General features: G+C 42.6%; 1 long non-coding RNA gene across 1 annotated transcript in view; it reads right to left on the minus strand.

Annotated features, from left to right (window-relative positions):
* Positions 1 to 4,452: 4,452 nt before the first annotated feature.
* LOC110290046 (uncharacterized) overlaps positions 4,453 to 25,684 on the minus strand; it is a 44,066-nt gene continuing 22,834 nt past the window's right edge. Inside the window, exons 2-3 of the long non-coding RNA XR_003837369.2 lie at positions 20,807 to 20,969; positions 4,453 to 4,692 (exon numbers count right to left, since the gene is read on the minus strand). This is a non-coding gene — a long non-coding RNA (uncharacterized LOC110290046). The remainder of the gene's footprint in view (positions 4,693 to 20,806; positions 20,970 to 25,684) is intronic.

Raw genomic sequence — 25,684 nt, forward strand, 5'->3', positions numbered from 1 at the left:
AGAAGGACACATGCTCCACTATGTTCATAGCAGCCTTATTTATAATAGCCAGAAGCTGGAAAGAACCCAGATGCCCCTCAACAGAGGAATGGATACAGAAAATGTGGTACATTTACACAATGGAGTACTACTCAGCTCTTAAAAAGAATGAATTTATGAAATTCCTAGGCAAATGGATGGACCTGGGGGGCATCATCCTGAGTGAGGTAACACAATCACAAAGGAACTCACACAATATGTATTCACTGATAAGTGGATATTAGCCCAAAACTTAGGATACCCAACATATAAGATACAATTTGCTAAATGTATGAAACTCAAGAAGAATGAAGACCAAAGCCTGGACACTGTGCCCCTTCTTAGAATTGGGAACAAGACACCCATGGAAGGAGTTACAGAGACAACGTTTCTGGGAGCTGTGATGAAAGAATGGACCATCTAGAGACTGCCGTATCCAGGGATCCATCCCATAATCAGCTTCCAAACGCTGACACCATTGCATACACTAGCAAGATTTTGCTGAAAGGGCTCAGATAGAGCTGTCTCTGGTGAAACTATGCCGGGGCCTAGCAAACACAGAAGTGGATGCTCACAGTCAGCTATTGGATGGATCACAGGGCTCCCAATGGAGGAGCTAGAGAAAGTACCCAAGGAGCTAAAGGGATCTGCAACCCTATAGATGGAACAACATTATGAACTAACCAGTACCCCGGAGCTCTTGACTCTAGTTGCATATGTATCAAGATGGCCTAGTTGGCCATCACTGGAAAGAGGGGCCCATTGGACACGCAAACTTTATATGCCCCAGTACAGGAGAATTCCAGGGCCAAAAGAATGGGAATGGGTGGGTAGGGAAGTGAAGTCGGAGGGGGGCCCTATGGGGGACTTTTGGGATAGCATTGGAAATGTAATTGAGGAAAATATGTAATAAAAAATATTAAAAATTTAAAATATAAAAAAAAAATAAAAGGAGCTGCTTGCCCCCTCCTCATTCTCTTGCTCTTCTATTCTTCTCTTGGTCCTGCTCCCTTACCCTCTTCCCACATCGACAACGTACCATTCTGTTTGTTCCTTCTTTTGGGGGTCCAGCTCTTGTGCCCAAAACTCTTCCTGCTCCCAGAACAACCTCTCCATCAGGAGGCATCGCATGAGGATCCTCCAGCTCTCCTTTTCTGGTGAGCCCAAAGTACTATTTGTAAACCAGGAAGACAAGTTTACATGCCAAGAGTGGGAGCGATGATAGAAGCCATAATACAAGGATGCCTAGAGTTTTCACAGAGATTTTACCTCTTTCCTGGTGTTGTTTAATTGTGAAAAGAGAGGCTGAAACACCAAGAGAATATATGGAATTTACACTCTGTTAAAAAGTTCACTTCCAGCCTAAAAAACAAAACAAAGCAAAACAAAACAAAATGTCCAACAGTGTGAGTTTGGAGATAGGATACCTCTTCTTTGGATGCAATTATAAACAGAATTTTATTTTTCATAAACAGGCATGGTATGGGAGGAGCTAAGAGTTCAACATCTTGTTCCAAAGACAAACAGGAGAAGACTGACTTCCAGGCAGCTAGGATGAGGGTCTTAAAATCCACACCCACGGTGACACACTTCTGCCAACACGGACACTCCCTAAGCGAAGCATATTCAAGCCACTACTTGGCCTCTTTGGAGGTGTGTTACTTGAGGTAAGTTTCGAGGTTTCAAAAGCCGATGCAATTCCCAGTTAACTGTCACTCATGCTTGTAGATCAGATGTCAGCTTTCAGCTACTGCTCTAGCACCATGCCTACCCACCTGCTGCCATGCCCCCTGATACAATGGCCATGAGCTCCAAATTAAATGCTTTCTTTTATAAGTTACCTTGGCCATATTGTCTTACAACAGCAATAAGAAAGTAACCAAGATGAAAAGAAATTCACTCTGCTAAAAGAAACCTACACAGACTGATGAGTGTGTCCAAGTTCACTGCAGAGGAGCTCACTGAAGAGTCACTAGGTATGGCCACACTTATGCCACAAATATGCCTTTGGTATGCAAAAGCAACCTGCACTTCTCCAATGGGCAATGTCCTGGGTCCTGAGCATTTCTGGGAAGCAACATTGACAGATCTCAGAATATGCAGGCTGTGGAGTTGTTCCTGCCTATAGACGGAGAAAAGGTAGAACTTTCTACTACACCCCTCAGAAGTGATGCTTGTGCAATCAAAGAATTTGGAAGTTTGTTGTTGTTGTTTTTTTTTTTTTTCCACCAGGCAACTTTGTTGGTTGCTTTGTTTCAGAAACTCTGAATAACTTTTAGGTTCTGAAAAGAATAGGCAGGCAGCCAATCATTCTGAAACAGCATCAAACCTCTCTTGTTTAAAGAACAAATACCAAAACAACAGAAACCATCAACACACCTTCTGCAAGCACGAGGAATAGACGGACATTACTGGAGGCGTCTTCTGAATACTCCACCACCATCTCCAAGAGTGTAAGGTCCAATGAGTGGAACTTGATCGTGTTTAGGAGCCCGGTAGATGGCACCTAATTCTGGCACAGCCATGTTTAACAAGGGTTAATGAGCTGGACAGCTCATGTTGGATCATTTCTCTCAGAGAGATTTCCTTTAACAGCCTACTTTCAATCACCCAACCCTATGTTGTCTCTGTCTGCTCATAGCTAGAGTGATGCGCTTCCCTAATTTCAGTGCTCTTTCCTTTTCTCTTTTGGCTTAAACATACATAAAGATGTGGAGAGAGACACACAATGTGAACAAAGTGTCGGGACAACACTTTGTGTAATGGCCATGATACTGTAGCAAAACATATGAGATAATCAACTTTAAAAAGTTTTGTGGTTTGGAGGTTTTCAGCCTACCACAGGCCAACCCTGCTACTTTGTCCTTGTTTTGAGGCAGCACATTTCTGGTGGAGATTACAGAACAAAGCAGGATTCTCTGTCTCATAGCTGGAGTGATAGGAGGAGGAAAACCCTCCACTCTCCTCCTCGGTGGCATACCTTCATTAGGTTCCAGATCTCTAAAGTTTCCACTACCTCCTGTTCCTGCCATATTTGGGACCCAGATTTTTCTATGGGTGCTTTGGAAGCACAATCCAAGTCAAATTCCAGCAGGTAGAGGAGCCCCCTCAAGTCTCAGTACTCTCCCCTGCACAGAAAAGAGCCAACTCCAGCCAGGGAAATTCCACAGGTGAACCTCTGTACTTCTAGAAGATTCTAGACATGGGTACCAGATCAAAATTATTTATGGAGTCTTCCAGCTCTTCTTTACATAACGTCAGCAAGCCTGAAAACTTTCATGTTTCCCAACTTACAGCCAGCTCTCAAATAATGACATACAATGAATGGATATCCGCACAAAGCAACCTAAGGACTGAAGGAACTGTTGTGGAATTGTGGGAGTTTCCCTAGTGCTAGGAATCAAACAAAGGAACTCACACTTGCTAGACAAGGTGTTCTACTGCTGAGCAGCCCAGCTAAGTACAGGACCTTTCTAAAAGACACATGATGTAAACAAACAGCATATTAGAAAGAACGGCAACATAAAGTCTAAGACCTGCCCTTTAGAGCCTGCCTGCCTAGCTACCTTATTCCTCATATGCCCAATAGTGATGATAACATGCTTTTATAGATAATATTACTATAGATATTATAGGTGTTGTTATAGATACTATTAGCCACCAATACAATGGCTTATTATTTAGAAAATAACATGGTTTTATTGATGGATTCAACCAACTGGGTGTCCATATCTTAAGAGAGCATCACAACACGTAGCTTAAGCTAGGCAAAACTATGGGTATCTAGAACACTAGGACTTCAGATCTGTGTGATGCCACACCCAACAGAGAGGTCCATCTTTTGGTTTGGAAGCATAACTGTACAATATTGATCCTAAAGTACAGACCTCATCAAGAAAGACATCATCCATCCACAGTTCCTGCCTTGTCTAGCTCTCCATGGTTACAGAGAGAGGAAGTGCCTGCCATGATCTGCCTCCGCCACTGAGCGAACTAACCATGGTTATCTCTAATTCTGACTCCTTCCCCTAAATCTTCACTTCCTTCCCTTGGCATACCACTCCTACTCATAAAATTACTGAACCACCAAGGGCCATGAGTAGTTTTGTTAAATGAAAGTTGTTGTAAAAATGTGTACAAGAGACAAGTAGCACAGGGCTCAGCCCAAGATGCCATCTCCAGTGGCAGAGCAGGGGCGGGGGGGGGGGGGGAGAACAAAGGGAAATTGCTACACATGTATCTATGTCTTCAGTGGTGTTTAATAGATACATACTGAACTAAATGACAGATATCAGGATCTAAACTTTCTCTGTACAGAACAGCGAGGCTTCTTAGACTATACAGTCTCTGCCACAGCCATTCGGTGCTATGTAAATACACTAACACTATAAACAAAACAGAAAACAGTAGGCAGGTCTGTGTCCTATAGAACTTTATTCATAATAGTACACAACAGGGATGATGTCCAGGGACCCTGTTTGCCAACCTCTGGATAGGACCAACTTGGAGGAAAAGTCTTGTCCAAAGCATCACTTCTTCACATCAGCACTTTCTGTTGGGGTAGGGCCTTCATACTACTTGATGAAGGCTCATACCTAGGCACTCTGTCCCTCTCCCTCGATGTCATTGATAAGTGCCAATTGGCAGGAGGAGCATCCTTCCATGGCAGTTATTCTGAAAGACAAAGCAGGGGCAGAGATTAAAGCCAGACCCAGGTCTTTGTGCTGTGCTCAGCATATCAAGTGGTCCTCTTCACATCGGACTGTGTTGGCTGTACACCTCCAGAAAGAGACAGAACTATTCTTTCATTGAACAGTCTTCAATGCGGTTGTGGGAGGGCAGGTTTACGAAAGGCCCTTCTGAAACGCCTTCTGAAAGAAAATCATTCCCCTTGGCACCACGGATTCTTTCTCGTGTGAAGCTGCGTGATCACTTTTCATGTCGTTCCTCAAGCACCCCATGGCACCCATCCATGTATTAGGCTAATAACTGCATGAAGCTAGTTAAAAGGAACCAAGCAATTATTTTAATTAGAAGAGAACAAAAATAACACTCCTGGCTTCTGTTTTAAGGGGCAAGAAGGAAGTAGTCAGGGTTCAAAAAGATCCCACAAAATATTTTTTGTGAAAGGAAAAATAATTAAGGCCAAATTTAGAATGTACTTGCAATAAATGGGCCAAATAAAATGAATGCCCCACTGTGCAGCCAGAGCCCATTCACAGAGAAGAGCCTCAGAAAGCCCATTTTTATGTGATACCATCTTGAGGACACGGCCAATTTTACACAGTGAAAGTGAATGTCTAGTAGACTTTAATGATCCTTGTGAATCCCTCACATACCCTCTTAAAGAGTTTCTGTGTAAACTCTTTTATTAATAAGAGACAGGGGCAGGATCTTGTTCAATTTGCCTTTTAAGCAGGACTCTTTTTTTTTTTTGTTTGAATTTTTAAATTGCTCAGGAGAAATCTACCCTCACAGAAGAACCCTGTTGCTAATCTATTCAGTAAATGGTGGCATCCATCATAAGAAGATTTTAATAACTGGACTGCACTTTGTTACACGGGGAGAGCGCTGAGATACAGAATTACAGACCCCTGCCCCCAGCCTTGGCCTCCATCCTTCAGGCTGATTGTGCAGGTAGACCTCTTACTTCCATCCCAGTCTTATACAAAGAAACAAAATGAAACCCAGAGCTGACAGCTGGCTGCTGTGGTCTGTGCTGTGTGTATCTGTAAATGTTAGTTGAGCACCCACCCCCTCCCACACACAAACACACAGAAAATTCCAGATCCATCCAGATCACTGGGGCCAGCACTCAGCCACAAGCAATTCCACATCTGTCTACTCTCACAGACAAATCGTGGGCAGAACTAAGAGCCAGCAGCCCCAGCTGGATGGAGACAAGGCTACCTAGCCTAAGTTTATTTATTATTCAAGAGTGGAAAATGTATAGATGGTTTGTTGTAGGTAGAAAGATCAGCATGAACAGAAGCTGAGACACTTAGAACCCTGGTTCACAGACAGCTATCAGTAGACACAGCCAGAGTAGAATAAGAATAAACAACCAGAGACTAAAGTAGCCAAGAAAGCAAGCTGGAGAGCCAAGGCACAGCCAGGTGCTGTAGTTTGAATATTGGTGTCTTCTCAGGTTCCTGCTTTATCCCAGTACACGGTCTGGATGCTGATCCACTCTTTCTCAGGCATTCAACTGTTGACTCTTAAGTGGAAATCTGACCATGTTAACCTCTCACTGAAAACCACAAGGTAGCTGTTCAGATTTGGTTTCTGTGGCTGTAATAAATAGCATGACTGGGGCTGAAGAGATGGTCCAACAGTTGAGAGCACGACTGCTCTTCCAGACAACTCAGATTCAAATCCCAGCATCCACACAGCTGCTCACAACTGTCCATAACTCCAAGATCTGAAACCCTCACACAGACATGCATGTAGGCAAAACACTGATGCACATAAAATGGATATAAATAAATTAAAAATAAAAATAAATAAACACCACTGATCAAAAGCAACTTAGGGGAGGAAAGGGTTTATTTCCCCTTACATGTGCAGGTCCATCACTGAGGGAAGCCAGGCAAGAACTGAAGCAGAAACTGTGGAAGAATGCTGCTTACTGGGCTGCTGCTCAGCCTCATGTGTAGCTGGCTTTCTTATACAGCCAAGGCCCATCTGCCTAGGGAAGGGGGCAAGCCACAGTGGGCTGGACCTTCCCACAACTGTCAATTGAAATAATCTCTCACAGATATGGCCATATATACCAACACGATTGCAGCGATTATTCAGTTCCCTCTCTCAGGTTACTCTAGGTTGTGTGAATAAAAACTATTTAGCAGACTGGTTTGGCCAATACAGACTGTGACAATGTTAAGAGGTGGGGCCTTTGGTTAAAGGTCTCCTATACCTTCTTGAATGAGAATAGTGCCCTCATTTCCAAATAAGCAAACAAACAAACAAAAAAAAGGTACAAACTGGCTCTCTACATCTTCCACGATGCAAGAATGCAGCCAAGACACCATTTATAAGGCCCTAACTGGACACTGCAGCTGTTGGCACTTCAGACTTTCCCCACTTCTAAAACTATGAGCAATAAGTACCTTTCTTGTATTTATAAACTATCCAGTCCATGGCCAAGAGTGAGGCGGTGAGGCAGAGAACTTGCCTGGCAGGGACAAGGTTCTGGTTTGATCCTCAACAGCACAAAACAAGAAATGCTCTAGTCTAAGGATTGGAGGTGCTAAAGCAGCCTACACAGAAAAAAAATTGCAGGTCATAGGTGAACGAACCTGTGCCAGGCTTACATTCACATTGCAAAACAATACAAAACCAGCTCAGGATTTTCAGCCAGGGGTTAATGTGGTCAGCTGGCCAGGACAGAATCCAGCCTATTGGTGATAACAGGCTGGCCCTGCACTAGGGTGACACCAACCAAGAAAGGAGGGTCCTATACAGCATAGGACTGGAGCCTGTTTTTAAAATTATTTCTCAGGAGCGGTGTCTGAAGCGTCAGAGTCAGAGATAAAAAAACAGCTTTGAAGATTCACCATGAGGACCATGTTTTGGCTGACTGTTCATCTCTTGTCCTGGGAGGTTTCTCCTATCGTAGGTTTTCTTTTAAACCTACATGGCCATGGCTCGTGGCTTCCAAAATCAAAACAGAGTAACTAACCCCAGCCTCTGACATAAGCGCATACTGTTGAACGGCGTTTGGAAACTCGGCAAACAGTCCAGTTATAGTTACTTTCCTCTGCAAACCTCATACAGAGCCAGCTTCCCACTTCAAGTCTAAGTTAAAATACACAGAAGGTTGAAAGGAGGGAAAGCTGTGGCGAGTGCTCAGAGTATGCTCTTAGATTGCTCTGCTGAACTAGACTTCCGGTGTGTTCCCTAGACTTACTTCCGGGGTGTTCCCTTTGACCGAAATCTGAAGAAAATATATCTCTTCTCAATCTTTAGAATCTGAACTTGATGACGTGACAGACGAGGACATTACCGAAACTTGTAGTCACACCTAATTCACAGACATCGTTATAAGAGTGCATATTGCCAAAATGAAGAAAACATATGCAACGGGATGTAAAATAAAACCTTCACATCCAAATTGGGTGTAATCCAAAATACAAGGTTGGTTAACATTCAAAAACCTATTGGAAAACAAGAGAGGAAAGCAGGCAGGGACCGTGTTGGGTAGAAGAAGAGTTCCTGTGGAAGAGGGCAGGAACGGAGTGTGCAAACGACTAAAAGCCGTTGTGTATGTGTATGAAATGGTGAAAGTGTGAGTGAAACCCGCTGAACAACTTGTCACACAGGCGGAATAAAGAGGAAAGGACATACCATCAGTGTGCACGAAGGGAATATTTAAATTATGGTAACAATGTCAATGCAGAGCACTGGAGAAAGAGGTCTTTCCTGTGATCAGTGCAGAAGCAGACACAACAGAAGGGCTACCTTGATCAGTGCCATCGGCCAGGAAGACAGCCCTGTGGTGTAGAACATTTGGCATTCACGGAATCTTTGGGGTTCAGTCCTGGTCACAAGAAAGAAATACCAGACAGGGAAAATACAGAAATTAGAGAAAGGAACGAAAAGAGGCAGAGGGGAAATGAAGGCCATGTAGACTGTGTATTTAAATATAAAAAGTGAAATGGCAAACTTACTAGAAAACATCATTAAGATGTTTTTATAGCCTGGAGATAAGGAAAAAACTCTCCAGATAACAAAGGTACCAACCTTAAAGAAATGAACCCATTCACAGAAACTGTAAAAAAAAGTGAAAAGTCAAGTTTAGAAGGCTTGTAACATTCTCAACCCTTGAAACTTGAAACCATAAGAAATCCATACGTAAATTACATGCACATCTCATACAAATCAGCAAGAAGAGATGAAAATTCAATATTAAAATAAGCAGTCAGGGCTGGAGCAATGGCTGGGTGGATAAGCCCACTTGCCTCACAAGCATAAAAACTTGATTCTGAATCCTCAGCACCCACTTAAGGGCTAAATACAGCCTCCTGTGCCCCAGTACAGTAGGGCCAAAGTTGGGTGGATTCCAAGAGATGCTGACCAGACAACCTAGACAAAAGAGTGAGGTTGAGGCTCAGTGAGACAACCCATCTCAAAAGAATGAGGCAGAGACATATTAAAGACACCTCATGTTCTCCTCTAGTTACCACATGCATGTGGTAGCGAGCACAGAGAGAGAGAGAGAGAGAGAGAGAGAGAGAGAGAGAGCAGGCAACTTGAATACTAAGAAAAGACAACAACCAAATGCCCAGTAGACCTAAGATCAAAAAGCCAGCCTACTGCACACTGCCAGAATGACTTAGTAAGCGCGGACAGAGCCTCCCTTGGAGCAGCCATGGTCACTCCTCAAGACTGACACGGTCTCTTTGGAAAGGTATGCATACTCAGTGTTATATACGAACATTGAAGAGCTCTGTCCTACAGTTTAGCAATTTCCTGTTCAGTGTAAAATATAGACTAAGCATAACGCATGCACACACTCAGCAAGATGCGCTCAGGAACGCCTACAGGGGAGCTCTCTGAAATCGTCTAGAACTCAAAACAACTGAAGCATTCATAAAAATAAGATGGTCACGCTTTTGCAATATATGGTATTTTGTGGACAAAGTAAGAAAAAAAACTACAATTGTAGCCAACATAATATTGAGAGAAAGCCAAGCATGGATGATATCTATTCCATGTTAAGAATATCTTACATAGCAAAATAATTTTTTAAATGACTATCTCCTGTGTGGTTCCTCTTATATGAACTTCAAAGAGAGAAAGAGGGGGAGAAGAAAAACAAATCTATGGTGTCAAAAATTAGGATGTGGATGCCTTTGAGGAAAAAGGAGATAGCATTTCATCATAGGAGCAATTGGGAATATCAGTCATTGATCTTACTTTTCCTGTCATGGGTGGGCGTGGTTAGGGAATGTGTTAATGCTGGATCAATGCGTTGAATGCCACATTTGCGCTCTTCACATCTTCCATATGTGGAACTCCAACGAAGCCCTAATTTAAACATTCCAAATGTTCTTTTTGCTTCATGATGTCACTCAACATGTGTGTGTGTAAAATAGACAGAAAACAGGAAGAATGGATTTAGTCCAGCTAGACTCAAAGGGAGAGAATGTCTTACAATGAACTAAGAAGAGAGAGAGAAACAGAAAGAGAAAAAGAAAGAGAAAGAAGTAAAAATTCAATGTAAGAAAGATAAGGACAATATAATGGCAGTTAATACAGAAACTTAAAATTGGTTAACATCAGTGGAGTGGTCAGCTACAGTGAAACATTGGTATCACACCCTTTCCTGAAGGCTTAGAGACCATCATGCAAAGGGAAAGAGGAACCTTTTAAGAGCTCAAGGTCAAAAGGAACCAGAGCAAAACAATGCTTGTGGACATGATATGACCAGAGTCCCCCACGCCCCCACGCCACACACAGCACAGTGGTTGCCTGCATGAGATCAAGCCAGTTCACATTCTACCATGTGTCTATTGACTGTCTGCAGCTTGTAAGGGAAGAACAGTTGGTTTTCTTTAATGGTGTGATCCCAGATAAGTCAACCCTACTCCAACCAACATCCAGTAGACCACACCACCACCACCACCACAAGGATATAAACAGCACAAATGTGAATCAGTTGGTTATTTTTTTTAAAAAAAGATTTGAAGTTGAAAGGGATAGACAGATGTAGGAGGAGTTAGGCAGAAAAGTAGGGGATAAATATGATCAAAATATATTGTATGTATACATGAAATTCTCAAATTAAAAAAAATTGTTATACTTAAACAAACACTAAGAACAATCATGTAGGGTTTGCTAGCGTGCAAAATGAGTTTAAAAAGCAACAAATAGAGACTATGTACAAAGCGCTGATTCATGCAATGTATACAATGTATATCTGAACAAGCCCGAGTCTGGGTGACAACACAGCAAGAGTTTGTAAAATCCAACTCCTCCCCCATCCCAACTCCAGCAGCCAGGGTGGAATCTGCAGTTACACGGAGGTAGCACTGCATCACAAAGCCTCCTGCGCATACGGGCAAAAGCCCACCACCAGCCGGGGGTCACGGGATATTTCCCCCTTAATATAGTGTTTCACAGTACGGTTACCTAATACCCAACAGCTCTCCAGTCTGCCTAGTGTTCGCACCTCCACTCCAGGCACCTGGCTGAATGCTCTGAAGCAAGTTATTGTTTTAACCTGGGGAGGCAGCACCTGTAGGTCTGTATTTAGGCTACACCTTGTGTTTCTAAAAGGTAAATGCAAGGAACATAATCAAAATTGTTCCTAACACTACTGTTTTTACAACAACAATCTATAAATATACGGAAGAACGCAATATATGTGTGAAGTAAACAGACGGGATGACTACACCAAGCTAACTCATGCAGTTCTAGAGTTTCGAAGCTTGGCTTTCAATTGCTGCATTTTTACATGTGAAACATTATGAAAAACGCAGACATTATTCACCAGAGGGATTGTCCTGTGCACTTGTATACCTTATATCATTTTTTTCCTGGCTTTTTACTTCAAGAAAATCACTAGCTAATGACATTTCAGACTTTGGAAATTTTTCCCAAAAGCACACTGGAGTTCCCTTGGGGAGAGAACTGAGAGTGCGTGAATTTTTTTTTCCAAGATCATTAACAGATATTACAAACCAATTCAAACTGAGCATTTTCTTTGCAAATTACCTTTAACTTTTAAAGCCATTGAAGAGGAAGGGAAAAAAGACAGTGAGTGATTTAATTTACTTAACCTGTCTACAATTTTCAGCTTTGTGCCTCGACGAAGCTTTTCCAACCCCCCCCCCAAAAAAAAATACATATATCTCTAACTATCTCTAATAGATATATTTTTCTAAATTACCACATCATGTGAGTGATATTTCCAGAGAGTAACATTGTTGGGGGGCGGGGGTTGTTTTGTTTTTCATTTAGCAACTTGCCCTGAAATTGGGAATGTTTGTCCTATTCATATGTTTAAGGTAAAAAGTGAAGCTCGACAGTGCTTATCTGAGGTTTAATTAGGTCTCTTCAGTAATTAGCAGGCTTGTCCTCTCCTGGGTGTGCACATAGTGAGGTTTGGGTTGTCGGTGTACTGTGTGCCTTACGGAGGGGAAGGAAGAATCTTTTATCTCCTGATCAAAACCCAGTTTCCAGGCTAAAACGCTAATATTTGGGTGAGCAGTCCCTCACGCCAAGATTACATCAGGCCTGAATCTTCTTTGAATGTCTTCCATTCAAAGAACTCCCATGGACTTCAAGGGGAGTCTCCTACAAGGATCAGCTGCATGGGAGTTCTGACAGGTTCCAGAGCAGAAACTATACCACTCATTGCTCATGCTGGAGGCCCAAACTACCACGACACAAAACTGAAGGATCTCCCCTGCCTCTGCCATCCCATGCTACATGTGGGGAATATCCCTGCTAACCACTGTGCTAGCTTCTCTGGCTGCTACATATAAATATTTGATGAGTGATGCTTCATTTATAAGAACATGCATTAAGAATATTCTTTGCATTGTTGCTCAACAAAGTCTTTTTGTTTGTTTGTTTGTTTGTTTGTTTGTTGTTTGTTTTTGTTTTTGTTTTGAGACAGGGTTTCTCTGTGTAGCTCTGGCTGTCCTGGAACTCACTCTGTAGACCAGGCTGGCCTCGAACTTGGAAATCTGCCTGCCTCTGCCTCCCAAATGCTGGGATTAAAGGTGTGCGCCACCACTGCCCGGCAACAAAGACTTTTTAAAGCTCAATGTTTTGATGTGCTACAAGATTTCACTCTACATTTTTAAAGTGAGAACACAAATTAAACAGAGAAATTTCATATCCCTCTGAATGTCCTGTTAACAGCAAGTAGGTAGGATGCTACCTGGAAAACGTTCTACTTAGAGAAGGAGTAACCCTGTTATCAAGAGTAAAGGGGCCTTTGGCGTAAGTACCGGGCATCGTTTGGATGCCAGGCGTGATAATTATTCTGTTTAACCCTTCATTATATACAGGGTAGATGATATTACCCTCATGTGAAAGATGTATTTAAGAGAACTCTACTCCAAAGTCCTAGGACAGGAAGTGCAAAGAGAGGAACCCATTCACCCAGTGCCACAACCAACACTTGTCTGTCTGCCTCAAACTCACATGCCATTTCAAATGCCAAGTTCATAGCCTAGCATTCTGACAGAGAAGCAGACCCTTGGAGTGTGGTCTTCTAATTTGAGCTCAGATAAAGGGTACTACACTCTACACTTGGATGATCAAACTGAGTAAGTTGGTTGTCCTAGAGGTTTCTCTAACCTGTCGGGAAAGACAGACATAGATGGAGATCTGTACACTTGCTAGTCTGCATAGCATGTATGTGTCACAAAATACTGACACACTTCAGAACTTCAGAAGTGACTCTTGGGACCATAGCAATTACTTAGGCAAAGTCACAAAGCACTGAATGTTCCAAGATGATGGTTATCTATGGACAGGCAACTCAATCCAAAATCGTCACAGCTTCAAACTTGTGTTGGAATAGGGGGTTGGATAAAACTCCCATTGACCCACTTGACCTGCGCCCCAACATCAGAACTTTGGAGACCTAATAAAGTCTGCTGTGGATATGCAGGCCATAGAGGAAGATTAGAAGGTGACCTCCTGTCTGTCCAGTGAGCATATACCATTCCAAGCTGACTGCCTGCGAGTGGTAATCGCAGAGGTCATAGCTTTTCATACATGCCTCTCTGTTCACTTCAGACTTTCTCACCGACAGGTCCTCTGAAGTCAAGGGAAGGAGCCCAAACAGTTCCTAGTGTGGCTACTGGAAGCCTTTCCCCAGGACTCAATTCTGGGAGAGCTTAACAGAACTGAGACACAAACAAAGTTCAGGAGTGCCTGTGACCATTTCATACATCAATGAACAACCTGAAGAAATGTGAATGGCTACCCAGGCTACTATGCTGGGTGCTGAGAAGGGCAGGAGACAGATCCCATCTGCGAAAGTACTTCATTAAGGGAAGTACACAGGAAAGTCTTTCACACGGGGAAGCCTTACCCATATCTCCTCTTTCCACCTTCAGCTACAGGGCAAAACACTACGCTGTTCGCATCACTGTGCTTGGGTCACCCCATGGGAATAGGATCCAAAATGCAGGGATCTCTCTGTCAGCAGATGTGCCAGCTGAAGTTTGGAAATAAAGTAAAACACACCATCCTAAGCACACCTTTGTTCCCTGGATGAAACTCAAACTCTTGAGCTTGAGCAGAAACTGTGTAGAAGGTCACTTGTCCCCTACCTGAGAACCTCTCCATGTGGCATCCAGAGACAACACCCATCCCTTGCATTTCCTGGATCTTCCTGTGTCCTGATAGCCTCCTTCTCTCCAATCCTGACTCAGAAAGACCTGCTGTGGTTTCTAAGTGTGGATTTTTCCAAGCACATCCCAAGGGATTTCCTTTGGGGGCTATCTCTAGTGTGAATAAAGACAGTCCTCTATTGGTCCCTTGTGAACTATCCATTCTCTTAATTCGGGAGAAGAGCAGTCATCTCTGCACTGTTCCCTCTTGGTCTCTAGGGAATGAGTTGTGCCTTACATGAGTTCTGAATGCTATCATCCCAGCTATTGCAGATACTGAAGCAAAAGGATTGTCAGTCTCAGCCTAGGTAACATAGCAAGACCTCATCTCTAATCGAATCAGATTTTAAGATCCCAAGGGGGTTGCCTTAAAACAGTACATCCGAGATAAACAACACAACCCTCAGTACTTGACTTCACCCGCTACCGTTGGCCACCCTGGAACTGGATCAGAAGAAAGTTCTCCGATGCTACTCTTCTCCAAGCTCAAGTTCTTTCTCTGCAGTTAACTTTCTCCATGCCCCTCCACACCACACACACACACACACACACACACACACACACACACACACACAGTCTAAAGGGACAGTTTGCTCTTATCCCTTTGAAATAGCCTACACGTTGGTACATCCTGCCTCTGAGGACATACAACTAACCTGGTCATCGAATGCCCCCTTGCTATCTATGTGTGTGGTGGCTGTGAGCTCTGCATTCTGTGGAGCCAGGCGCGACTCTCTTGTTGTTCATGGGACTCTATTCCTAGTTAGCGGGGGTTGTGTAACAGCCCAGAACTTAGTCCTGTTACCTAACTGATTTCCACTTGAGAGCGAAGGATGGGAGCCGATTTAAATCTTTTTTATTCTTTAACTTGTTTTTCTCCTTTATTTTCAGATTAGGAAAGTACTACAGATTGTTACAGCACTCTAAATGGTGAATAAAAGCAAAGGTAGATGTGTCTCCCTGCCCTACCACATTATCTTGCTCTTGAGATCACCGTGTACAAGCATAGCACATATCTACATTGAGGGATAGTGCAAACAATATGTAGCCCATGGTAACCGCACTGTAATGCCTCGTAGGCTATTTCATATGAATAAGGTTTTGATGGCCGGAGGTTGTAAACATATAACTGTATCTTTAATACCCATCTATTTTCCATACCTTTCTTAGGTATGTTATTCTAAGCACTTTCTAGAAAATACAGGTGTACTTTGGCCAGAGAACCATGTTTGCCTTCAGTCACCTTCACTTCCTGTTAGGACTTCTGCTGTTGCTGCTGCTGCTGCTGCAGCTGATGATGATGATGATGACGATGATGGTGGAGATGATGATGACGATGGTGGTGGTGGTGATGATGATGACGATGGTGGTGATGATGATGTTATTGTAGGATTTGAGGAGATATTTGTTTGTGTGCTGACATGATACTCAGGGTCTCGTTCCTGCTAAGCATTCTTTATCACTGTGCTCTACCCTAACCCCACCTTCCTGCCCATAAACATTCCTACTGCCCATAGCATACCAGGATTGACTAGATATTGACAGATGCCCTCTCTTCCTTCCTTCCTTCCTTCCTCTCTCCCTCCCTCCTTTCCTTCTTTCTTTCTCCATCTCTTTCTTTCTCACGTGGTTCTGAGGGGTAGCCTGCCTTGTATACCTCCCAGACTCTTAGCTTCCTATCTCTATGTTCACCCCTTCCTGTTGGATCTACCATCCAATTGCCAGTCCTAATTTTGTCTCTAACCTTACCTTGTTCCCTCGATGCTCCCAAAGTCATCAACCTTTCCACCTGGACCCTTTCCCCCTCCTCCTTACTCCTTTCTCCATCTATTGTCTGGCAAATGGTAACTTACACCTCCTCAGTCAGTACCTTCTGTTCTCACCCTGCCAGATCATACGTTTGAACCACATACTTGTGCTTTGCTCTGTAGGTTTCAAACAGAACTCATCCTTACAATGGCATATAAAATGGAGGCTATGCACACCTACTGTATGCAATCCATTCTGCTAGATGGGAGGGCGCCATTGCTTTAAAAAATTAATTATTCTTTTAAGTCAGATGTGGTGCTGTCAACTCAGGGTACCAACTTCTAGGGACGTGGAGGCTGAGGTGAGAGGATCTCCTCAGTACGATAGTCAGAGGAATTCACTGACACGCTCAGCAACATGGAGTGACTCCTCGTCTCAAAACAAAGACTTCAGGAAGCCACTTACAAAAGCCTCTGGGAATTATGAGTGAGGAAGGAAGGTCTCTTGAAATCCAACAAATGGCCTCAGAGGAAAGCAGTGCATCCAGCCACCATCGGGAGAGACTTAACCTCCTCGGCACAGAACGGGACCTGAAAGATGATGCCTGAGGTGGGATTGAAAGTGAAAATGGAAAGAATGCATAAATGAGAGCCACTTACTCGTGGCAGGCTAGAGGGAAATGGTGAGCGACACCTGCGTGCATGTATTAAATGAAAAAAGTGGTGATCCATCTTTTGCATAAGTTACCAGTGGGCAACTAGGCTTGTTCTCCTAAACATCCTTCTGAGCATGCAGCTTCAATAAACCCCCAACCTCCTAGCTCTAGATAGCTCTCTCCTCCAACACACATCAGTCAATTTCCCCAGAAGACACCCAGGAAATGAGACACCTGGCACAATCTTCAAAAAGTCTTTGCAGCCTCTGGGGTACCGTTTTGTTACCCTAAATGATCACTGAAATGTTCCAAATTAATTTAATGCATCTGCTAGAGTTATTTTTTCCACAAATCACACAAAACACATGCGGATTCCTTCTCAGAAGGCCACTTGTCCACTCGGAGACCAGGCTGGGTGTTCAGAAGGGAGACCAGAGTGAGGTGAATTTGTCTCCTGGGGACTGAACCTGTGACCTCATTAGCACAGGGTTCTAATCAACTGAGCCACCAGGCACATTCCCCACTGAAGGCACCACGGCAGCAATTTGCTACATGTTAATTCTAAGATTAACCACAGATGAGGAGCAATCCTAGGGGGGCAAAATGAGAGATTTGTTAATTCTTGGGGAAAGATTTAGGTCATCAGTTTTTGAACTCTTTAATTTCAAAATATAATTCCATAGTCTTGAAATTTGCCCACCATAGTCTATACCTTCATGATTTTTCTAAATCACTGTCTACATCACAAGAACAAAGCACATGGTATCATTACCCCTGCCACTGCAAACTATCACCCAAGTTCTTGTCTATAGATTCCTCTGTTTCAAGCACAACACAGAAGGAATGGGATCAATGCTGAGTTGAAAACGGCTTTCCAAAAGCTCGAGATCTGCATCCCATCACTGCCACCAAAATGCTATGTCCTGAAGAGACGATCCTCCCTCCCACAAAAAAAGAGGAAGAGCAATGCTACAGACCTTTCCCAAGACTGGAGAAGCTTAGCTACTCCTCTCTCTTCCTTCTCTCTTAACCAGCCTTGAAAAGCCAGTGTTAAAAATACAGTGAGTTGGTATGGAATATTGTTTTGACGCTGACTCAATACCCTGTACTCAAATTCCTATGAATATTCTGCCTGCTTCCCAACTCTGAGAACAATTTCCGCTCTAAGGCTACATTAAACATTCAAGCCATTTCAACTTTAGCTGCTCCCACCCTCACTGTGACTTTGAACTTGATATGGCTTAGGAAGAAGCCAGAGCAACTGTTTCAAAACATTAATAAAGATGGGCTCTGGCCTAGACTTTGTAATTTTGTATGGGGACCTCTGTGAAGGCATCGTGGGAATGGCCAGTTGGAGTGTGTCCACACTAGCTTTTTTTATGGGAAGCTAGCTGGAAACCCCACTGTTCTCTGGAGAGATTTACACCATGGAGAAACCCAAGCTTCACACTTGCACATTGTATCTTCTGTCCTAGGAACTTAAAGCAATGATTTAACAACCCTGGCCTGGCTGAGCATGCGATTCAATGGCAAAGCAAGCCCTGGGTTCAAGTGTCTACATAAAAACACCTTGACATGCGTACCAAGGCTACTATCCATTATAACAGATGCCTCCCACAGTTGTTAACACCCAGCCTGGCATTGAGGGAGCATCCTGGGTTTGGTCCTGACCATTAGAGGTTCATAGGAAAGTTAAGTCTCCTGTGTCCGCTGTCAGTTTTGTCATCAGTAAAAACTGATGGCAATTATGATTGCCACAAAATAGGGCTGCTGTGCACCAGAAATGCACATAAAATTATTTAGCTCAAGATTGAAGCAGTTCTGAGGAACTCATTCAAATGTAAGTTAGGGCCGCAGATGTAGCTACTCTAGAGTGCTCATCTGGTTTGTATGAGACCCTGTGTTTGATTTCAGCACCACAGAAACCAAGAAGTGAACAGTGGCATCCTATCTACTATCTGCCTCGCTTGAGCAAAGAATCCCCATTTGGGTGTAATCTGTTCCATTTCAAATATCCCAGTCTTTATAAAGCCACAACAACAAAAGTTAAATATATACTACATTCTACATCCACAAGGAAAATACTAACGATTAAACCGAACACAACCCAGCTTAAATAGCATGCTCTGATTCACATAGCTAAGAAGCAGAAGCCTAAAATGAAAATAGCTAGCCCTGATTTCCAAATTAATGCCTATAAAAAATGTTTTCATATGAAATGTGTTCTAAAACAGCACAGTGAAACTTTCCAAATTAGCTTGAGCAAAATAGATGATCTTTCTCTCTACAATGTACCCAATTCTTAACCAACCTAAAGGTTTGAAGGAATTTCAAAAATGTATAAAAATATTATCTGTCTATTCAAATAATCAAGCTAAGTACATTTTTATCTGAAAATACAATCTGAGATAGCCTCATTTTATAGTCAAGAAACTCTCTTAACATATTCAGTGAGCTACAGTTTTAAACAACTCAAGTTCAAGCTGACAGTCAGAAACTAAATAAACAGAAACTAACCTGCTGGGTCTTATCCGTCTTACAGTCCCGGGCACAGTCGCTGTAATCTACAGGGGGATGGCTGGTTCAGTAAAATAAATAGTTTTCATTTCCTCTCTCTATTTCCTGAAACCACACCAGTGCACTCATCAGTGGTTCACTTTTAGGGCTTGGTAAGCAATCTCCCCATCTTCCTTAGAAGACAGTGTTTTATTTTTATTTACAACAAAATGGAGGAAAGATGGTGGGCGCTCAATGTTTTAATGCACTGAGTCCTAATTACTTCCCATTCTCTATCATAAGCAAGGTAGTGTTCTTTAGAGATCTCAACCTTCAAATACTGCCTATCATTTCCCGATATTTGTTTCTTTTCATGCAATGATACTGTGTGGTTAAGGATGAGAGGTAGGGGGAATTCTATTTAGTGGTGATTGGACCATGAAGAAGCAAGCATTCAGAGATCAACTCCCCAAGAGAAAAAATAAATGAAATGTATTATGTGAGGTGGAAACATGATATTCATCACAAACATTCAAAAGGACTGGTGATTTAGTAACACCGTTATCTTATTAATATTTGAAAGGGGGGAGGGTATAGCTCTTAGACTTTAGCCTTCAACCAGAATCTTTCAACTTACTACCATTTCCTAAGTGAGCCAGGATGTGTGTAGGCACCAAAGCATGAGAATCTCACGATAAGGTTTTAACAGCCATAAGGGTCGGGCTGGAGAGATAGCTCAGCAGTTAAGAGTGCTGACTGTTCCTCCAGAGGTCCCGAGTTCAATTCCCAGCAACCACATGGTGGCTTATGACCATCTGTAATGGGATCTGAAGCCCTCTTTTTGGTGTGTCTGAAGACCGCAACAGTGTACTCACATATATAAAATAAAATAAATAAATCTTAAAAAGAAAAAAAAAACATAAGGGTCACAGGCAAGAGTTGAAGATACCACTGTCCTTTACCAGTGTCTGTGTCTATGTGTCTATGTCTATCTCTGGGTTTGTGTCTGAGTCTCTGTGCATGAATGTAGATAACCATGGAGGCCAGAAAAGAGATTTGGAGTTACAGGCAGTTGTGAGCCACCCAATATGAGTGCTGGGAACCAAGCTTGGATCCTCTGGAAGAGAAAGTGCTCATAATTTCTGAGCCATCTTTCTAACCCCAAGATGTTATTATTGGTTATGATTTGAAGAACACTTTCAAAGGAATAGAAAAACAAAGCAGAAATCAAGCCAATACGTGCATTTTTTTTAATTCTTAGCTATGACTTTCATCATGATCATTGTCACTGAAAACATTTCAAAGTACCAGGAGTCCTTGAAGATGCTATATGGTAAGCTCCCAAAGATAGAGGAGCTCAGGTCATGGAGAGTCATGTACAGCCATGTGACAACACTCTTCTAGCAATGTCAGAACTGTCTGGGGGAGTTGAAGTTCAGACTTACAGCACTTGTTATGATAATAAAGAGAATACATTATAGACTAGTGATATTTAGTGGATCAGGGGAGAACCATGGCACAGTTCACTTACATTTCTCTTCTTTCTTCTGGGCTCATTGTAACAAAGAATGTCTAAAGTCTCTTCAAAGTTAGGAACGGCCATGTTGACTCAGGAAATATGAGCAGAAGGGGCTTTTGTCTTCAGTAGGTAGAATTACCAGGACCCAGGGCAATATTCACCTAGTTCCTTCTCCCTGTGGTGAAAGAAGAAACAGGTAAAGAAGGAGCCTCCATCACTCCAGAAATCAAAATCTCCGTGGCAATCGGACCTCTCTCTGATCTACAGGAGACTCATAGAGTGAGAATTAAAGGCCTGATATATTAAGCCATTTAGATTTGGGTGGTAAACCACAGCGTTCCATATCCTAACAGACAGCAATGGCCCAAATAAGTGTGTCTGAAATTACTTGTGGTCACAAAGAAAAGAAGAAATCTACATTTCTCTCAACAATAAACAATAAACAAGGCTTTCTGAAACTTTGATTCCTTTTCAGAGAAAATCTATTTCAGAGTAAAAGAGCCTACACAATGGGAGGAGTTGGTATCACAACTGGTAAGAGATGGAAAAACCATTTTAATGCGCGCGCGCACACACACACACACACACACACACACCAGTAATTCTATCTGAATTTAGGAATCTCTTCAAGCCCTGCTTGACTTTAAACAATAAAGTATCCTCTTCCTATGAAGCAAGCAGACAGGCCCAGCCCCCAGTCACTTCCAGAGCTGCCCATTTAAACACACACTGTTCAAAGTGTCAGCCACCTTTAACAGACTTTTTTTTCCCCCAGAAAACCAGATCTTATCAAAGCTAGTACCTCGCAGTATGTGAACTGGAGCAGTAGATGAGAAAATCCCATCTGAGCCTGCCTTCCCATCCTCCACACAAGCTCCACCCCCAACAGAGCTGGAGCTGGGTTTGAAAACCTTAGTGCATGCAAAGCACAGAGGCTCTTTGAAGACCTGGCCCAGCCTTATTTGTGAGTTGAAGACTGACTGGGTCTTGCCAAGAACAACAGGGAGGGGAGAAAAGAGATGGTTTTCTTTTTCTCTGAACTTGAAAAATAAGCATAGACCTCCTGTTTTCTACCAGGCTGAATGGCTCCAGTTCTCCACAATGGAGCTGACCTCTCAGTGGCCACTGCCTTCATCGTATCCAAGTGGCTCCTTAATGGTCACCATCTTCCTTCCCAAATGAATCACATGGTTGCCAAAAGAGATGTCCCGGCTTCCCACAAAGAGGCATCAGGTCTTGAACAGTGTTCAGGAACATTGTCAAGTCACAATAAAGTGAATGGCATGTGTGTGTGCTTTGACACACTACAAGGGGCATTATTCCATCCATGCCAGGCCTCTACCTTGTCTCGCTTGTACAGTCTCTACTTGAACAAGAACAGAAAATGTATGTACTTGCTAGATATATATCCAGTACAAAATCCTGAAAGAAAAATACCTTTGAGTTGGGTTCTATTATATCTGAGAATGCAGAGTGAGGTTGAGAATTCAGTGGTTCACCTGGAGCATATATTCAGTGGTGGTTGCAGAGCCTGAGTTATAAACACAACATTACACACAGCAGCTACTCCTATCTGTGTCTTCCAGCTTCAGGCATGTTTGATTTTTTTTAAAAAATGGCTGTGGTGTTGTCATCTTATAACAAGATCCTATGTTTCATCTTATGAAAGAATACCAAAGGTAAACAAAGGAGAGAGCATTTGTTTGACTCACTCTATCACAGGTTTCAGGCTAACGTCAGAAACATCATGGTGGAAAGACAGAACAGAACGCAAAGCTGTTTGACTCATGGTAGACAGGATGAGCTGGGCAGAGGTGGAACAAGAAGAAGAGAAGGAAGGAAGGAAGGAAGGAAGGAAGGAAGGAAGGAAGGAAGGAAGGAAGGAAGGAAGGAAGGAAGAAGAGAAGAGAAGAGAAGAGAAGAGAAGAGAAGAGAAGAGAAGAGAAGAGAAGAGAAGAGAAGAGAAGAAGGAGGAGGAGGAGGAGGAGGGAGAAGAAGAAGAGGAGGAGGAGGAGGAAGAAGAGGAAGAAGAAAAGGAAGAAGAGAAGAAGGAGGAGGAGGAAGAGGAAGGGGGAGGTACTGAAGACAAGATATATCTTTCAAGTATGCATCCCTATGACCTACTCCTTCCCACCAGCCCTCACACAGTAGTAAAACATTCAATATAATGTCATCGAAGCTCTCATGATTCAATGACATTTCAAGAGACCACCAACTTGGAATTAAGTCTTCAACACAGACATGTATTGAGGGACACTTTACATACAAGCCTCCACAATCATCAACAAAACTGTTGAGAAGACTATACTAAACTTTCTATCACTATCAACTAGGCAGAAATCTCAACTGAGGGCTTGCACTCAAGTTTGCCAAATAAAGTAGGATTTGAAGAAACAAAGGGAGAAAAGAAAACCCACAATGTCTATGACCATGGGGAAGAGAGAGCCATCTGGTCAACCACAGAAAAGTGGCTTATAATTGAATCCAATTGACAAGTTAATGCAAACTGTATGAGATGTAGCTGTCCAGTGGTGTATGTGGGCTTGAATTTATCAGTAGCTTAGAATTTTCAAAATAAACCACCATGAATCAACATGACGTACTACATCCATAAAAGCAAAGAGAATTGAGATGCAAGAAGGTCATAGCTAAAGATTGTCAAAAGATGCCTAAGGTATATGGAGAGGGAAATAGAGTATGAGGCAGAGAAGAAATTTCAGCAAAATCACGAAGAAGAAAGGAAACATGGTGATAGGAAGAACAGTATCAGAAAAGTAGGTTGCTTTTAAGGGAAGAGAAGAATTTGAGCAGTGTATCAGTTATGTTTCTACTCCTATGTTAAAAGCACCAGGAAAAGCAACCTATAAAAGGAAGGGTTGTTGGTTTGGGGCTTGCAGTTCAGGAAGGATCAATCTGTCACCATCACTGCAGGGAAGCATAGTAGCAGACACCAGGCATGGCGGCAGGAACAGCTGAGAGTTCATATAGTGAACCACAAACAGGAAACAGAGAGAGCCAACTTGGAAAGGCATAAGTCTTGTAAACCTCCAAGCTCACCCCAAGTGACACATTTCCTCCAGCAAGGATACACATGCTAAGTTTCCCCAAATATCCAGCAACTGGGGACCAGATATTCAAATGTCCAGACTCGGGCTGACTTTGCATTTAAACCACCACCAAGGAGGAGGAAAAAATTGGGAGATCTCTACCAATCACAAATAACTCCATACAAAGTCAGTAAGTACTGGTTACTTAGAAAACACGCTGAAATGAACATCAGAGGCAAAAGAAGAATCAGCACAGACGGCATCATTTGAGCCAGTGCTGATAAATACATTATCTCTTCTCACAGCCCAGCACAACTCAGAGAAAGTAAAGCCCTTTATTATTCAAAACACATGTAGATTTCTAAATAAATAAATAAAAGGGGAGGGGTTTTTTTGTAAACCTCTAGATTTTGATTAAAGCCTTTCCATTTATTTTCCTACCCCTAAAGCTCACATTCATCTCAAATCCTCACAAAAGATGTTCCCAATCTGTTCCATGACTTTGCAAAAGGCATGGGGGGCTGTGCCCACATCTTTCCATGCTGTTCTTTGATTTTGACATAGCTGCCTGGACCCTGCCACTCTTGTTTCAAAATTTAGCCCTTCCGAATCTGTTGCCTGAGTTGATTGGTTCCCTCCATCACACAAGAATTTTTAGCTGAATGTACCAATCACTTTAAACAAAATGGGCCAGCCATTTAAGCATAGGATACACAATGTATCTTTCTCAGGATTAATTAATGTGTGCTACTTCCTCATAGGAGTGATTGACCACAGGGCTGCTCTTCAGACCTGTTCCTGCCATACAAACATTCACTTCTATACTCCCAACCCATAAATTCTAAAGTTTGAGAGATAATTTCATGCAGCGAATTGCACCTCTGAAAAAGAACATTTCCTTGTCAACTGAACCATCTTTGTAATGCTGTGGACACATTTTTTAAATATCATCTAGAGAAGAATCTACAATTCTGATATTCAGGTTTTCATTGAATAAGAACACAGTGGTATAACATCTGTAGATAAACTGTTTCCTATTTTCTCTGCATAACTGCTCAAGAATTCACACAGTGAAATGCTTTCGTGAGACATAAAAAAAAAAAAAAAAAAAAAACCACTCCCTGAATATTTCCCAGGCTGAGTGACCAAACTGAAGGACCTCCTTCCTCCTATGCAAATATATAAACTTGCCTGAGCTGGTGTTCCACACCCAAGTTCTGATTAGTAATATCCCATCTGAACAGGATGAGGAACCCGTTTCAAAATCAAATCAATAAGAATGAGCAGTGCATTCAGAATGCAGCCTTAGGGCTGGGAGCATTTCCCAAAGCACCACACAAGAGCATCAGCGAACTGGTCCTGTTTCTCTCCGTACTATCTCACATGTTATGTTGGCTGCAGTTCAATGCTGAGTCACTGCAAATGGTACCTACTTTTGACTTATAGAGAGAGCGGGTTTTCTGCATGCTTCTTTGTGTTACTTCCCCCCATATCATACTTCAGTATTAGCTATACATATGCATGTCTGCAAAGAGGCATGCTGGAGTCTGCAGGGGGCAGCACAAATTTGTACCAGCTAGCACAAATGGATATCACTCTGCCTTCTTTGATGGCTTTATCAACAACAGACAGACCCGTTGAGTTTTCAGTATGGATACTCCTAGGTAGAAAACTGAATACAAGTCCCCAAACCACAATGGATCTGCAGGCTGGCCAGAAACGAAGCTGTGCACTGGCAGGCTCCAATAAAACAAAAGGAATCAGATTCCCCCAACAGTGGATAGCCATTTCAGATTGCCACCAGTAAAGACTCAATAGTATCAAAAATGGACACTATAGCTTT

The sequence above is a fragment of the Mus caroli genome, unplaced genomic scaffold (assembly GCF_978045245.1).
Source record: "Mus caroli unplaced genomic scaffold, Mus_caroli_1 scaffold_1, whole genome shotgun sequence".
NCBI lineage: Eukaryota > Metazoa > Chordata > Mammalia > Rodentia > Muridae > Mus > Mus caroli.